Source organism: Bos grunniens, chromosome 2, assembly GCF_055505025.1.
Source record: "Bos grunniens cultivar Pamir isolate PY7600 chromosome 2, Bosgru_T2T1.0, whole genome shotgun sequence".
NCBI lineage: Eukaryota > Metazoa > Chordata > Mammalia > Artiodactyla > Bovidae > Bos > Bos grunniens.
This window is the reverse complement of record NC_141166.1, coordinates 19,275,152-19,287,667: the sequence shown is the minus strand read 5'-3', so window position 1 is coordinate 19,287,667 and position 12,516 is coordinate 19,275,152. Positions and strand designations below refer to the sequence as shown.

Here is a 12,516-nt window from a genome sequence, read left to right as displayed (position 1 = left end):
TGTAGCAAGAAACAGAGTAGTTTATTTTTTATTTAAGAATATTTGCTTTCCATTGTTGTATTAGTTTCTGCTGTACAACAATGTGAATCAGCCATATATATATATATATATATATATATATATATAATATACATATATCCCTCCCTCTTGGACCTCCCTCCCACCTCTCCCATCCCACCCATCTAGGTCATCCCTGAGCTGAGCTCCCTGTGCTATACAGCAGGTTTCCTCTATTTCACTATTTTACACATAGTGGTGTATGTACGTCAATCCTAATCTCCCAATTCATCCCACCCTTCCCATCCCCCTCGTGTCCAAATGTCCATTCTCTATGCCGCCACCTCTCAGAATCATAGTTCAAAAGTCAGAGAGATTTTTTTTTCACCGTTAGCTCTGCATTTTATTTTGAAATATTAGAACCTTTAGAAGCTGAGACTGAATACCCCTGTCCCTTTCTTCTGACCTAAGGAAAACAGGCTCTATAATGTCTTTTTTTATGACTTTTTAAAACTTTTATTTTTAAATTTTTAATTGCAGGATAATTGCTTTACAATGTTGTATTGGTTTCTGCCATACATCAACATGAATCAGCCATAGGTATACATATGTCCCCTCCCTCTTGAACCTCCCTCCCACCTCCCTCCCCATCCCACCCCTCTAAGTTGTTACAGAGCCCTGGTGTGAGCTCCTGGAGTCACACAGCAAATTCCCCTGGGCTTCTATTTCACATATGGTAGTGTGGATGTTTCCATGCTACTTTCTCCATACATCCCACCCTCTCCTTCCCACCCCCTCTTTGCTTGAGATGACAGTCACTTTCCCATGGTCATCTCACTACCTATTTTTAAAAACACCATTAGGAAAATTGCTAGGTAGATATTTAAAAATTTTTAATTTGTAATATATTACTGTTAGAAGACCCTCAGTGTTCAATTCACCCCCTAGCCCTTCATTTTAAACCTAAGGAGGTTGAGACACATAATATGAATCACATTTATATATTCATCTTAATTCTAATTTGAAGCACAAACCCAACTCAGTAAATTTTTCCTGTAAAGCAATGGTGAGTTTGTCAGATAATAACATAACCACATATGTGTGATGAGAAAATAAGGACCTGAATCTACTGGAATACCCATGCAGCCAAGAAGCCTTAAATAAAGTCCAAATATTTTGTTAACTTTGAAATTTGTTAATTTGCCCTCCCGAAAGGCAAGTTTAAGAAATAACATGCAATTAACGTTTTTTAGCTTAAAGTAGAAAATTATTATGAAAGAAATTTTGGAAAATGCAAGATTTAAAATAGAAAAAGAAAAAGGTTACCCTCAGTCATGTTATTTGAGTGGCATAATTATTAATACTTTGGAGAGATTCCTATCAGAAAGATTTATGCACAGATAGTTCCTACTAAATTATAATCATACTGCAACATTTTGATCTTTCCAGGATGTCCATGAAGTACATAAAAACTTGTCTTTCTGAATTATTAGTTTTGAAGGAGTGTCATTAGCACCATATTTGAGATGTGCAAAAATAAATCAGTGAGGTTAGGAGAGAGATGATATGCCTGAGCTTCAATGATCTGCCAAGCTAGTCTAAATTACAGGTGAACGTGGAGGCCCTTGTTTGCAATTCCACTCTTCTTTATGTGTTTTTTAAAACAGTCTGGGGAGGACGTCCTTGGTGGTCCAGTGGTGAAGACTTCGTCTTCTAATGCAGGAGTTTCAGGTGTGATCCCTGGTTGGAAAGCTAAGATCTTACATGCCTCTTGGCCAAAAAAAAGAACCAGAAAAACAGGAGCAACATTGGAACAAGTTCAATAAAGACTTTAAACATGGTCCACATTGATAACTGAAGAGTCTAGGTAATAGTCTAGCTAATTCATGGGTATGGGAAAAATAAGATAATTATGTAAACTAAAAATCTAGACACCAGGACAAAAAGCCATTCTAGAATTCAGAAGAGAATATCTTACTCTAACAAATTTATGTTAATACATTTTCAAATAATAGGTCTAAATTCAGATTAACATTCTGTCCATTTAACTTCATCTAGTCTCCTCATATTTCCATATCATCCCTATGGGTATCTTAAAGAAAATTTTATTTCACCTATAAAGACTTCATTATACATCCCTAACTAAAAGTGATTTTCACAAAGATCACTTTTAACGCCTTCCGTAATGAATATCTGGTCCCACTTAAAAATTTAATTAAATACTCTAAACTATATTAATAGCAACAATTTCTTTTTAAGAACCACATTGTCTGATAACACACGTATCTTCCCATGCTTTTAATTTGTTCTTATCTAACTGATCTAATATTAAGTTAAACCTATAAGCAAAGTTAATATTCGGTACTGTTAATTGCTCCAATATTGCAGGCAGGTTTAATAAGATTTCAGTCTAAGAGAATAAACCACATTTGTGATGTGTTCAGGGACTGTCTGTAATGATCTGGGGGTCACACTGGCATTCTGTGGTAGAGATGCTGAAGCTCTGCACTGCCTGAGATGGTTCCAGAATAACAGTTTTATCACTCAAATGCCAACTGTCCCCTCCAGTGAGGAGCACTGGTCAAAGATCAGTCACTGTATCATTGCTTTCTGTTCCAGCGCTTTAAAAGGATTATACTAAAGATATTTAAAATATGGGAAACATGGAACTATAAAGAAAAAGACCCTGTGTAACTAGCTAGACTACAGAGCATATACATACTGGCATGTCTGAGTTCAGTATAATTGGAGATGAGAAACAGCAGTGGAGGACTGTGTGGTTGGGGATGAGAGCGGCAGGGAGGCAGGGCTGGGGTCATGGGATTATGGGATTACCAGCATCCTTAGCTGCAGGTGGCCAGTTGGTCAGCTGATGCTTGTCTACTTGGGGCCAGGTATTACTACTGGCCTCAAGCCAGTGGAGAGTTCAAAGTTCCAGGAGCACCACCTTGACTGCACTGGTCTCACTGACCAACTGCAGCCAGCTCTGGGAGAGAAGAGGTGGGGGGCAAGGAACCATGAAGACCCTGAAGCTGACTCAAGGGGCTCTTTAAAAAAAGCAAGTCATTTCTTAGATCCTCAGAGAGCAGAGGTTGACATCCGGTCCCATCACCTCATGGCAAATAGATGGGGAAAAATGGAAACAGTGACAGACTTTATTTTCTTGGGCTCCAAAACCACTGCAGATAGTGACTGCAGCCATAAAATTAAAAGACACTTGCTCCTTGGAAGGAGAGCTATGACAAACCTAGACAGCAGAGTAAAACACAGAGATATCACTTTGCTGACAAAGGTCTGAGTAGTCAAGGCTATGGTCTTTCCAGTAGTCATGTATGGATGTGAGAAAGAAAAGAAAGTAAAGTCGCTCAGTCATGTCCAACTCTGTGACCCCATGGACTGTAGCCTACCAGGCTCCTCAATCCATGGAATTTTCTAGGCAAGAGGACTGGAGTGAGTTGCCATTTCCTTCTCCAGGGGATCTTCCCAACCCAGGGATTGAACTCAGGTCTCCCACATTGCAGGCCGATGCTTTACTGTCTGAGCCACCAGTTGGACCATAAAGAAGGTCGAGAGCGGAAGAATTGATGCTTTAGAATTGTGGTGCTGGAGAAAACTCTTGAGAGTCTCTTGGACAGCAAGGAGCTCAAACCAGCCAACCCTAAAGGAAATGGCTGAGTCCCTTTGCCGTCCACCTGAAACTACCAAAACACTGTTAATAAGTTATACCCCAAAACAAAATGTTTGGGGTGTTAAAAAAATTAATAAATAAAATGCTTTAAAAAATCTGAAAGGAAATCGACCCTGAATATTCATTGGAAGGACTAATTCTGAAGCTGAAGCTCCAGCATTTTGGTCACTTGATGTGAGAAGCCAACTCATTGGAAAAGACCACAATGCTGGGAAAGATTGAAGGCAGGAACAGAAGGGGACGACAGAGGACAAGATGGTTAGATAGCATCACTGACTCAATGAACATGAATTTGGACAAACTCCAGAACATAGTGAAGGACAGAGGAGCCTACTGTGCTGCAGTCCATACGGTTGCAGAGTTGGACACAACTTAGTGACTGAACAACAACAGAGAGTAGGTTTACCTGCAGTTGTCAGCAAACCACTGACCTTGAGCTACTTGTGATACTCTCAGCTGGATACCTAAGGCTCACAAATCTCCCTTTCCGTGTCTTTTGTTTTTTCTAATTTATGTCATAACCATGGAGTCAAAACTTAATAAATGATTGGTAGGACTTCAAATGAAAAAAGATGATTAGATCATTAAAGCTTTGCCTGGGTTCTTCCTTCCATCCTGCTGAAAGCCAGTCTCTTTCTGGGGGAATGAAGTAATTATGCCAACCATGAATAATGTTTCTTTATCTTACCGAAGCAGTGACAGGCACCCAGAGGACCTTGTTAGTAGATTGCCAAGCCAGTGATGGAGTCAACACAGTGCATGGAAGCGGTAGTAAGTAGTGGCCATTGGTATATGTCAGGGAGGATCTGTTCTAGCGCGCGCGCACACACACACACACACACACACACTCGTGTTTGTATCAAATTTATGTCTATTGAGTCGATGATGCCATCAAACCATCTCATCCTCTGTCGTCTCCTTCTCCCCCTGCCCTCAATCTTTCCCAGCATCAGGGTCTTTTCTAGTGAGTCAGCTCTTCGCATCAGGTGGCCAAAGTATTGGAGTCCTACCAATAGAATGTTCAGGGTGGCTTCCCAAAAGCTTGGAATAAAACCCCAACACTTTACCCCATGGCTCAAAACCACATCATGCCCTGGCCTCTGTGCCCCGCCCCACCTCGATCCTCTAATTCTCCCCATTGACCAAAGTGCTGCAGCCCCCCTGGGTCAAACTGGCCCAGCTCCTTTTCAGACTTCAGCATTGTTCTGGGGCTGTGGCCGCAGGACCATACAAGGATATGAGAGGGAGACAGGATTCAAGACAATCAGTTACAACCCTATTCTAGAAAGAGATGGATGGTGCTAATGTTAAACCGCTGTGTAACAGAGAAACCAATGAGAAGAAAATTAGCAACTAGCTTTGGCAGGGAGGGAAGGGGAAGAGGTGAACACACAGTGGAATTTCACCTATAAAATCAGGATATAAGAGAGGAGAGGTTAAAACTGAAATACATAAAGGCAAAGGGGACCTAACAGAATAACATGTAAGTCACCTCTAGAACCAGTTAGGGAGATGAAAAAATGTTTTAGAGAAGCTAAAAAAATGCAAAATCCAACTAAACAGAAAGGGAAGTTGGCAACAATCTTTGTGGGGGTTCCAAACAAAATCAGAACAATTAGGTCGAGATTTCTCTTGAACCCAAGGGTTGTGCAATCTGCTGAGAAATCAGGACCCATTTGGAGGGTCCAGCCCAGAGCTAACTGTAGTTGGAGACAGTAAGGAAAAGGATGGCCCCTGTGTGTTCATCACTGATAGGAAAGAATTGCCCTGGATGCCCAGGTCTTGTAAGACAGCCGAAAATCTCTTTCCTGGAAACAACCTTGGTTGTCTAAGCATCAAATCTAACTCATCCAGGTGAAGAACTGGAATCTGCTAGAGATAATAAAGCTCTTCCCTCAGTAGGATGAGTCTCCTAACCCAGAATGAGATGGAAGCAAATAAACAGAGGAAGTTGTCATGACAGAGACCTGAGCCCTGCGACTGCCACTGGGTGTCTGGCTTAGGCTGATCTGAGCATGCGGGCGTGCAAAGAATGTGTCACCCTGGAGAAAGTGTGGTGCATGAGAGCATCTGTCAGACCTAGGATTCCAATTAAAATGTATAGCTGAGTAATTGAATTTTTATGCATTTGAAGTTGAAAGACAAGGTTAAGGCAATGCACATGGAGATGCTTGATGGGGCTTGAGAATCACTACGGTTTATGTTTAATTCTTGCAAGGAAAAAAAAAAAACCACAAAAAATTATTTCACATAGCCTTCCATGTGTGTAAGAGCCCATCTAAGACATCAGAAACCACAGCCCACCATCTCTTTGTTCCCTCTGACCCTGCACCCTTCTGTGGTTGTTCTCTCCCACTAGTCAGATCTCCACTCGGAAATCACCTGCTCAGACCTTCTGTCTCTTGAAAGTGAAAGTGTGAATCGCTCAGTCATTTCCAACTCTCTGCAACCCCCTGGACTGTAGCCTGCCAGGCTCCTCTGTCCATGGAATTCTCCAGGTAAAAATACTGTAGTGGGTTGCCATTTCCTTCTCCAGGGAATCTTCCTGATCCAGGAATTCAACCCAAGTCTACTGCATTGCAGGCAGATTCTTTACTGTCTGAGCCACCAGGGAAGCTCCTTATTCTTTACCTTAGTACTTAACTCTAAAGAACCCAGCTGCCAATGCAGGACATGTAAGAAACAGGGGTTCTATCCCTGTGTTGGGAAAATCCCCTGGAAGAGGGCATACAACTGAAGCAACTTAGCCTGCATGCAGTACTTGACAAAACACATCTACCGACTACCTCCCCATCTAAAAGGAGATGCCACGGGATGAAGGCTTCATCTTTGAAGCCACCTGTGGTCCTGCCAGGGTTCCTGCATGCTCCATTACAACAGATTTATCATTACCTGAAGTGATATTCCTTTTTGGTTCCCTCTTGAGACCATAAACTCCCTGAGAATCAGGACTTTGTCTTGTTAATAGCTGAATCCTTAGCACTTAAACAGTTCCTGGCACAAATGAACGCATTTGCTTAAAGTTTTTGCCCTAACGCCTCCCTGGTGGCTCAGCTGGTAAAGAATTTGCTTACAGTGTGGGAGATCTGGGTTTGATCCCTGGGTTGGGAAGATTTCCTGGAGAAGAGAAAGGCTACCCACTCCAGTATTCTGGCCCGGAGAATTCCATGGACTGTATAGTCCATGGGGTTGCAGAGTCAGACACGATTGAGAGACTTTCACTTTCACTTGACCCTAATGACAGCTATATACCTTTCAAGTTAGATTTGGCTTCTCCCTAAGCAATCATACCCAGAACACCATAGGCATCATGTGGTATTTATTCTTTTCCCCAACACCCATGAAAATGAACGCATAGCTATTAAAACAAAAATTTAACCTCAAAAATGTGCTATCAAAAATCACCTTGTGCTTTGCAATAGTCTGATTTCCCATCTGGGAATACATAGGACTCCCCTGCCCCAGACAGACTGAAGTGGGTGGAACTAGGCTGACTCTCTTTTGGACATTAGTCTCGCTTCTCCAACTAGCATTCAGCACTTTCAACAGTTCCCTGAAATAAGGCATCAGCAGACCTGAAACAGAACTCCTTTTTCCTGCCCAAGCCCCTATTCAAGTTTAATCCCTTAGGTCTGTGATTCTCTACCAGCTGACTCTCCCCCGGGGAATATTTGACAGCGTCCAGAGGTACTGCTTATTGTCCCACCCCGGGGATGCTCCAGCATCTATTAGGTAGAAGCCAGGAAATGCTGCTAAACACCCTACAATACACACAACAGTTCCCTGCAACAAAGAATTGTCCAGCCCCCAAACAACCCTAATGTCAGAATTGAGAAAGCCCAATTTAGGTCAATGAGACCTTAGCTTATCAGACTAAAAACCCTTGGTTTTATTCCAGTGCCTCTCATCTGCTCATATGTAGACACTGACCCTCTACAAAACAGGGAAACAACACCTTTAGAACATTTTTACAAATCTGAATCCATAGGAATATTTATAACTCCTAGCAAGTTAAAGGGGTTTCCCTTGTGGCTCAGCTGGTAAAGAATTCACCTGCAATGTGGGAGACCTGGGGTTCGATCCCTGGGTTGGGACAATCCCCCTGGAGAATGGAAAAGCTACCCACTCCAGTATTCTGGCCTGGAGAATTCCATGGACTGTATAGTCCATGGGGTCACAAAGAGTCGGACACAACTGAGTAACTTTCATTTCATTGAGCAAGTTAGAGACCATTTTAAAATAAATTATTTGACTATAAAAACTTTAAGGTATTGAAGACTTTATAATTGTGATTGTCAGTTTGTAAGTAAAATAATTGCTTTAAAAACAGGTGCTATTGGAAATGCTGATCTCTTAGGGAATCACAGGGGTTCTATTGCCTCTTTGGAGAATATTTTTGTATAACAAAAAAGATATAAGTGTTAAAGTTGTGCTTCAGGATACACATATAATAAGGATGACTTTCAAGGACATACAGGATGATTGAGAAAGCTCCAGACTGAGGCTTAGTGCTTTTAAAGCAGTCCAACCATTAGAAATGGTGTCAGATGAAAGGCAGCACACGTGCTAGTGAGTGAAGCCTGCCAGATGGAGAAGATGACCTGACACCTGTAAGGAAATGCACTGAACTGATTCATTCATTCAATGGGTGTGTTACCAGATTATATCTCGTCTAATGCAGCCTGGGGACAGGAAAGCTATGACAAACTTAGAAAGTGTGTTAAAAAGCAAAGACATCATTTTGCCAACAAACATCCATATAGTCAAGGCTATGATCCTTCCAGTAGTCATGTACGGATACGAGAATTGAATGTGGATCATGAAGGCAGAGCACCAAAGAATTGATGCTTTTGAACTGTGGTGCTAGAGAAGACTCTTGAGAGTCCCTTGGACAGGAAGGAGATCAAACCAGTCAATCCTAAAATAAATCAACCTTGAATACTCATTGGAAGGACTGATGCCGAAGCTGAAGCTCCAATGCTTTGGCCACCTGATGTAAACACCTGACTCATTGGAAAAGACCCTGATGCTGGGGAAGATTGAAGACAGAAGAAGATGGTGACAGAGGATGAGATGGCTGGATGGCATCACCGATTCAATGGACATGAACTTGGGCAAACTCCAGGAGATGGTGAGGGACAGGGAAGCCTGGTGTGCTGCAGTCCATGGGGTCAGAAAGAGTTGGATACGACCTGGCGACTGAACAACAAAGCCTGTGAGTATTTAATTTTATGCTATGTTGTAGTTATATAAATATAATTAAAATTTATCAGTGTATATAAAGATAAAAATAGCTATGTTTCTCTGTGAACATCAGAATGGTTTGAAGATAACCACATCCTCCTGGTGTTGTTTGATTGACAGCAACATTAAAAAAAATATACCCTGCAGTAGCCCCAAATCACTATGTACTGGCTGTACTCTTCAAATGCAGGAAAACCTTCCAGAGTTCAATGGCAAATTGCATGAAGTGTAAACAAAGCTCGCTAAATGAGTCAGACAATTAAAAACAAAAAAAAAAACAGGCAACTGACTAGTTATTTTTCTAAACATTCTCCTTCTTTGCAACAGTGGTTTTTTGGTACCATCGTTATGATTTCTCTACTGAAATAAAGACTCTTCTGCGGTTGCTTTGACTCTGTGAGGTAGAATCTAATTGTTTCTTTGCAGAGCTCTCCTGAAAGCTTCCAAGGTGGGAATTGTGGCAAGAGCTATTTTTAACATTCCTGGTCTTTTAATAGCCTGGCCTCTGCAGTGAGATGAAACAACTGGATTTGTACTAAAAGCCTGATGCCACCAACAGAGCCCACCAGCCTCAGCTCTCGCCCTGGGGGGATCAGAGCTGCCAGGCAGGGCCTCAGCTGCCGCTACAGAGATGAAGTGTCTAATATTAGCAAGCAATAAATAGCAGGAATCTGTGTGCCATCAAGACATTCAATCTCAGAGGTCTCTGATATCAAAGTCGGAAGGCAGAAATTATTTAACAGAAAAAAAACTAGTAAGATCTGCTGGCAGGGAAAAACAAACACATCTGAGCAAATGCAAACATGCTCATAAAACCAAAGGCAAAGAAAGGAAGATCTAGGAGGCCCATGTGCAAAAGACAATCAATAAAATATAATTTAAATGGGAATCTGTGATAGAAAAGCACGAAAGAAAGCAGACATTCAGCAGAACTGGAAACATTAACCTCAAGGTTAGAAAAAAAAGAAGTAACCACATCTAATAAGCACAGAGGCAAGAGGCACAGTGGAAGGACAACGGTTTGGAGAGTCAGAGGTCAGGGTGGTGACGCAGTGATCGGCTGAGCGAACACATCAGTGGGCTGGCTTTGACCTTCATTCCCCTCCTGGGTGAAATAGGAATAACAACCACACCTGGCTCCCAAGACAGTTGTGATGAATGAGATCAACCCCAAACGGCACGAGACATTTCTATCCAGCGCACCCAGCCTGGCACAGTGTGGGCAGCTCAACATTTTTGAACGAATGAATAACAGGATTTTTAGTTTGGCCACACTGTGCAGTATGTGGGATCCTAGTTCCTCAACCAGGGATGGAATCCATGCCCCTTGCACTGGAAGCACAGTCTTGACCACTGGACCACCAGGGAAGTCCCTGAATACTGTAGGGTTTTGACAGTGGTAAGCATTATGCCAATACTGTTCGTTCTCTCAGTTTTTAACAGGCAGTGGAGAGCAGTGGTCCCCCAAGTCCCCAGACCAACAGCAGCAGCAGCAGCTCGGGACTTAATTACCACAAATGCAAATTCTCCAGCAGTACCCTAGACCCACAGAAGACTCAGGGGATGGCACCCAGCAATATGAGTTTTAAGAAGCCCTGCAGGTGACTCTGAAGTGGGGCTGGTGCTAAAGTTTGAGAACCACTGATCTGGAAAACTAGTAGCAGATTTTTAAATATCAAATATTAATATTATTCATTAAGAGGTACATATCTGATGCAGATTACAAAGAAAAAAAGATCAGAAAGTGAAAGTCAAATATTATATGACATCAAAAAGACTTTACTGGCTGCATGTTGACACATGTTTTTCCTTTTCATGAGTGGGAGAGCCCCTAGGCTCAATTACCATACCCGTCACTGCACTGTTTCCAGAGACCTTCTTGTTCTCATTTGCTATATTTGGGAGGAAATCCTAAGACTTCCCACCCTTCTCCCTGGGAACAGGGGCTCTGGTCTGGCCAGAATGAGGCAACTCCAAATAGACAAGCAAAAAGGGGCAAGGAGGGATGGGTACAGCCTCAAGGAGACAAAGAGGAGAACACAAACTCCCATCCTTCTCATGCGCTTCCTCTTACCCTTGTTTCAGTTTAATTCAGTTCAGTCGCTCAGTCGTGTCCGACTCTTTGTGACCCCATGGACCACAGCACACCAGGGATCCCTGTCCATCACCAACTCCTGGAGTTTATTCAAACTCATGTCCATTGAGTAGGTGATACCATCCAACCATCTCATCCTCTGTCATCCCCTTCTCCTCCTGCCTTCAATCTTTCCCAGCATCAGGGTCTTTTCAAATGAGTTAGTTCTTCGCATCAGGTGGCCAAAATATTGGAGCCCCATCTTCAACATCAGTCCTTCAATGAACATTCAGGACTGATCTCCTTTAGGATGGACTAGTTGGATCTCCTTGCAGTCCAAGGGACTCTTAAGAGTCTTCTCCAACACCACCACAGTTCAAAAGCATCGATTCTTCAGCACTCAGCTTTATTATAGTCCAACTCTCACATCCATACATGACTACTGGAAAATCCATTGTCTTGACTAGATGGACCTTTGTTGGCAAAGTAATGTCTCTGCTTTTTAATACCACTGCCCTTTATGGATCACCTATTCGGTGCCCGATGTATGCATGTGGATGCAGACATGTGCTTAGGTGTGTATAAGTATATGGGTGTGTATGCATGTGTTTGCACATGTGTGTGCAGATATGTTCTCTTTAATCCTTACAAGGTCAGTATGGTTATTCTTTTTGCAGACAAGACAACTTGGGCTCAGAGGACTAAGGTAGAATCGGTGAGTGACTCAGCCTGGAGTTAAACCCAGGACCGCAGACTCCAAATCCCAAGCTCATTTATTCCTCCCAGGTCTTTTCTCTCCTTTTCATGAGATTTGTTTGGAAAGACCGTGAGAGCCAGGCCAGTCCTGAGGCAGAGACAGTGGCAGGGAGTGATCCATTCAAGTCTGGCTCTTCTGGGTCTTAGCAGAGGACCAAAGGATGTCCTGAGGGTGCCCCATGATCCAAGTTGGCTCCCCAGAGAGGGAGGCCACAAAAGGAGCTGAGGCCAAATCTCTGGCCAGAGGAAAGAACAGAAGCACTCCGTGCAAGGCATCCGACTATGGGCTCGACAACAGTAACAACAGTAAGATCCAATGACACTCGCCAAGCGCCCCGGGTACCCTTCTAAGCACACCGTGTGCATCACTTATCCACTGACCTGTGAGCTGTGGGTTCTGTCACCGAGCTTGATTCACAGAGCGAAAGTTGAGACCCAGTGAGATTAATTTCCCCCAAGGTCAGACAGAGGATGAGTAGCGAGAGCAGGCTTTGCTCTCCCTCGGCTGGGCTCCGGTCCTGGGCTTCTGGAAGGTTGCCCTGCAGTGGTAAGCAAGGCAGCGTGGCGAGGGTGACAGGCTTATCACAGTCATTCAGGCAGCAGATGACGAGGTTTGAATCAGGGCACTGGAAGAGGAAGCAGTGTGCACGGCAGATGGGGAACCATCATAAATGGGGAGACTGTCCAGAAATAAACAAAGTGGCAGGGGCTGGGGAGCAAGAGTCAGAACTGAGCTTGCAGCCCGAGAAATGAGGGA

At 43.1% G+C, this 12,516-nt stretch overlaps 1 protein-coding gene across 2 annotated transcripts in view; it reads right to left on the bottom strand.

Annotated features, from left to right (window-relative positions):
- The window catches only part of DNER (delta/notch like EGF repeat containing), a 390,866-nt gene that overhangs the window by 131,992 nt on the left and 246,358 nt on the right, over positions 1 to 12,516 (bottom strand). The window lies entirely within an intron of this gene.